The 5,000-nt window shown below is 33.9% G+C and overlaps 1 protein-coding gene across 3 annotated transcripts in view; it reads left to right on the top strand.

The window, feature by feature from the left end:
* The window catches only part of LOC137648542 (GATA zinc finger domain-containing protein 14-like), a 471,854-nt gene that overhangs the window by 193,338 nt on the left and 273,516 nt on the right, over positions 1–5,000 (top strand). The gene's annotated exons all lie outside the window — the stretch shown is intronic.

Consider the following 5,000-nt stretch of genomic DNA (forward strand, 5'->3'; position numbering starts at 1 on the left):
AAGAACTTTGCTAGTATCTGTAGCTATATTCTAAAAAAAAAAAAGTCATCAGTAACACTATCTCAAATTACTAACTAGGAAGGTAAAGAAATACCTTAGATGAGAGAGAGAGAGAGAGAGAGAGAGAGAGAGAGAGGGAGGGAGGGAGGGAGGGGGGGAGTTATTCAAGAACTTTGCTAGTATCTGTAGCTATATTCTAAAAAAAAAAGTCATCAGTAACACTATCTCAAATTACTAACTAGAAAGGTAAAGAATACCTTAGACGAGAGAGAGAGAGAGAGTTAATTCAAGAACTTTGCTAGTATCTGTAGCTATATCCTATAAAAAAAGTCATCAGTAACACTATCTCAAATTAATAACTAGAAAGGTAAAGAATACCTTAGACTAGAGAGAGAGAGAGAGAGAGAGAGAGAGAGAGAGAGAGTGTTAATTCAAGAACTTTGCTAGTATCTGTAGCTATATTCTATAAAAAAAGTCATCAGTAACACTCAAATTACTAACTAGAAAGGTAAAGAATACCTTAGACGAGAGAGAGAGAGAGAGAGAGAGAGAGAGAGAGAGAGAGTGTGTTAATTCAAGAACTTTGCTAGTATCTGTAGCTATATTCTAAAAAAAAAGTCATCAGTAACACTATCTCAAATTACTAACTAGGAAGGTAAAGAATACCTTAGACTAGAGAGAGAGAGAGAGAGAGAGAGAGAGAGAGAGAGAGAGAGTGTGTTAATTCAAGAAGTTTGCTAGTATCTGTAGCTATATTTTATAAAAAAAGTCATCAATAACACTATCTCAAATTACTAACTAGGAAGGTAAAGAATACCTTAGACTAGAGAGAGAGAGAGAGAGAGAGAGAGAGAGAGAGAGAGAGAATGTTAATTCAAGAACTTTGCTAGTATCTGTAGCTATATTCTAAAAAAAAAGTCATCAGTAACACTATCTCAAATTACTAACTAGGAAGGTAAAGAATACCTTAGACTAGAGAGCCTTACCTTACCTTATTGCCTTATTTTTTGTTTGGGTTCCCCCAGGTCCCTCAGTGTGAGGCACCTCGTATATCCACCAGAGAGTTGCTAATACATCTTCCGGTGTATTTTGCATCTTCCAGTCTTGGATGGTCTGGGATGCATCTTAGGTACTTATCGAGCTGATTTTTAAACGCATCTACGCTCACTCCTGATATGTTTCTTAGATGAGCTGGCAGCACATTAAATAGTCGCTGCATTATCGATGCTGGTGCGTAGTGGATTAATGTCCTGTGCGCCTTTCTCAGTTTACCTGGAATGCTTTTTGGCACTATTAATCTACCTCGGCTTGCTCTTTCTGATACTTTAAGCTCCATGATGTTTTCAGCAATTCCTTCTATTTGCTTCCATGCTTGTATTATCATGTAGCGTTCTCTTCTCCTTTCTAGACTGTATAGTTTTAAAAATTGCAGTCTTTCCCAGTAATCAAGGTCCTTAACTTCTTCTATTCTAGCAGTATAGGACCTTTGTACACTCTCTATTTGCGCAATATCCTTTTGGTAGTGTGGGTACCATATCACATTGCAGTACTCGAGTGTACTACGCACATAAGTTTTGTAAAGCATAATCATGTGTTCAGCTTTTCTTGTTTTAAAGTGTCTGAATAACATTCCCATTTTTGCTTTACATTTAGCCAACAGTGTTGCTATTTGGTCGTTGCATAACATATTCCTATTTAAAATTACACCAAGGTCTTTAATTGCTTCCTTGTTTGTGATTGTCTCATTATTAGGTCCCTTGTATGCATACACCATTCCTTCTCTGTTTCCATAATTTATTGATTCGAATTTATCGGAGTTAAATACCATCCTATTTATCTCCGCCCATTCATATATTTTGTTTAGATCTCTTTGTAGTGAGTTCCTATCTTCATCACAAGTAATTTCTCTACTTATTCTTGTGTCATCGGCGAAACTTCTCACTACGGAGTTTTCAACATCACAGTCTATGTCTGAGATCATAATAACAAATAGCAGTGCAGCTAATACCGTACCTTGGGGCACACCAGATATTACCTGGGCTTCATCTGATTTCTCGTCATTTGCAACCACTATCTGTTTTCTGTTTTGCAGGAATTCTTTTACCCATTTTCCTATCTTTCCCACAATATTATGCTTTCTCATTTTTTTCTCCAATATGTTATGGTCTACCTTGTCAAAGGCTTTTGCAAAATCTAGATAGATCACATCTGTGTCTTTTTCATTTATCATATTATTGTATATGTTTTCATAGTGAGCTATCAGTTGGGTCTGTGTACTTTTTCCAGGTACGAAACCGTGTTGACCCATATTAAACAAATTATTTTTGACCAAATGGTTCATTATTTTCTTTTTTATTACCCTCTCATACACTTTCATAATATGTGATGTTAGACTAACAGAGAGAGAGAGAGAGAGAGAGAGAGAGAGAGAGAGAGAGAGTTAATTCAAGAACTTTGCTAGTATCTTTAGCTATATTCTAAAAAAAAAAGTCATCAGTAACACTATCTCAAATTACTAACTAGAAAGGTAAAGAATACCTTAGACGAGAGAGAGAGAGAGAGAGAGAGAGAGAGAGAGAGAGAGAGAGAGAGAATAATAATAATAATAATAATAATAATAATAATAATAATAATAAACTTTTTTCCAATAATACATTGGGTTTTCTTTTTACATCAGGTCATAAACCGAAGTTAGGAAGCATACATTAAAGCTATTAAAACAATAAAATCATAGTATACCATTACAATTTACACACATACATACATATATCTATATATACATATACACATACATATACACACATACATATATATATATATATATATATATAAAATTTGAATTAAGAAAATTGTAATTTTGGTTATTTGAATTAAGAACATTGTAATTTTGGTTATAAAACCTTGTTATAGAACAATAATTAGTAAAATTACTCCAACATAAAATGTCTTTCATAGATAATGGTATGTCTTAAAAAGCGGTTATTGACGTGAGACGTGGCTAATGTTAGGTACGGTTGTTTTCTATAAAACTTATCTACGAAGATTAATTATTGTTTAAAAGATGTTTTCTTAGTTTATTTTTAAAAGATCTTAGGGATTCTTCGTCTTTCAATGAGCCAGGTAAACTGTTCCATAACTGTGGACCTTTAGTATTTATTTCCCTCGATCCTATATGGGTATTGGCTCTTCTGGACACTAGATTATTTGCTTGTCTTGTAGTCATCCCTGTCACCGAGTCAACGGTTCTAAAATTATAAAGCCAGTTCGGAAAAACGTTTTTTAAAACTTTAAAAACAAAAACACACACATCAAAAGTGTACTTGTTTTTCACTTTCAACCAACCCAGTTCTAGCAAAATTGGAGATATATGATCATATTTTCTCACTGTACCCATGGCTACCCGAGCCGCAAAATTTTGACGTTTTTGTACTCGTTGCATAAGGAAGTTGCTTGTTGAACCCTATATTATATAGCAGTAATGAATCAAACTTAATACTAACAATTGCACTACGATTAGGCGAGTTTCTGGTTCGAATAATTTTTTCAGTCTATTGAGATGAATAAGTGTTCCCATAACTTTTCTGTGCAGTTCATCAATATGTTTTTCGAATGTCATGTGTTTATCGAAGTGCACTCCAAGATTCTTTACGGATTCCATAGGTTCGATGATGGCCCCGTTAAAATTGATTTTGATGTTATCCCCGATTTCGGATAGACATTGCCTGGAGCCTAGGAATATACATTGCGTTTTACTTTCATTCAACAATAAGCCATTTATTTGAAAATACATCTTCACTCTATATAAAATCTCCTTAGCTTTGCGTACTAAATCTTCCAAGTTATCGATATAGCCATCAATTATTATTTGAGTGTCATCAGCATACTGAACAATGAAGCAGTCACTTAAAAAATTTCTCAGGTCATTTACATACATGTTGAATAAAATTGGTCCTAGGATTGAACCTTGAGGTACACCAAAACCGACGTTTTTAGGGGTTGAGACAACATTTTTGAGTCTGACAGATTGTACTCGATTACGTAAATAGTCTGTGAACAAGGATGGATCAATATAAAGTGTTTGACATTTACTCAGCAAAATTTCATGGTTCACACTATCAAAAGCTTTCGACAGATCGAGAAGTAGTAAAAGGGGAATTTTCTTCTTGTCTATGTTATCGTAGATTTTATCCGATATTTTTAATAGTGCTGTTTCCGTTGATAGTTTTGGTCGAAAGCCATGTTGACTCTTAGAAATGAGGTGGTTACTTTCTAAGTATTCAGTTAACTGATTTGATACTATTTTTTCTAATATTTTAGATAAGACCGGGAGTAAAGAAATTTCGTCTCTATCCCCGCTTTTAAAATAAGGAACAACATGGGGATTTTTCCACGTTTCTGGGTAGATATTAGTTACGATAGATGTATTAATAATTATGGTAATGTAAAATAAAATCAGATATAGAGTATCTTTTATAAAACGTAGCGGTATGCCATCGGATCCGTACGCATTTGACTCTGAGGGAACTAATGACTAAATGACAGTATCGCAGTCAACAGGTGACGGTTTAAAAGAATATAACCGATTGTTTGGGAATGTATTTATTTCATCAGTTTGTGCACTTCTATTATTCCTGGCCAGTTCTTCTTGCGTTCTTTCATATGTCTTTCTTCCTACATTCGCAAAATACTCATTAAATTTTTCTGCCTTGTCAGTTAAATCTTCATTTTCTATATGAGATTCTTTGTTAGTGTTATTGGGCAGAATTGAACGCACTATTTTCCAGGAAGTACGTAAGTTATTCTTATTACTTCTAAGTTCGTTCCTGTAGTGTTGTTTCATACTGTTATCCATTTCAATTTTTACTTCCTTCTTTTTCTCTTTAAAATTATTTCTCAATATTGTATTATTCCCATCCTTCTTAATATCGTTTTGTAATTTATTTCTTATTATTATATTTTGTTTGATGTTATTAGTTATCCAGGTTAAGGGGGGCGGGTGA

The sequence above is a fragment of the Palaemon carinicauda genome, chromosome 10 (assembly GCF_036898095.1).
Source record: "Palaemon carinicauda isolate YSFRI2023 chromosome 10, ASM3689809v2, whole genome shotgun sequence".
In the NCBI taxonomy this organism is placed as follows: Eukaryota; Metazoa; Arthropoda; class Malacostraca; order Decapoda; family Palaemonidae; genus Palaemon; species Palaemon carinicauda.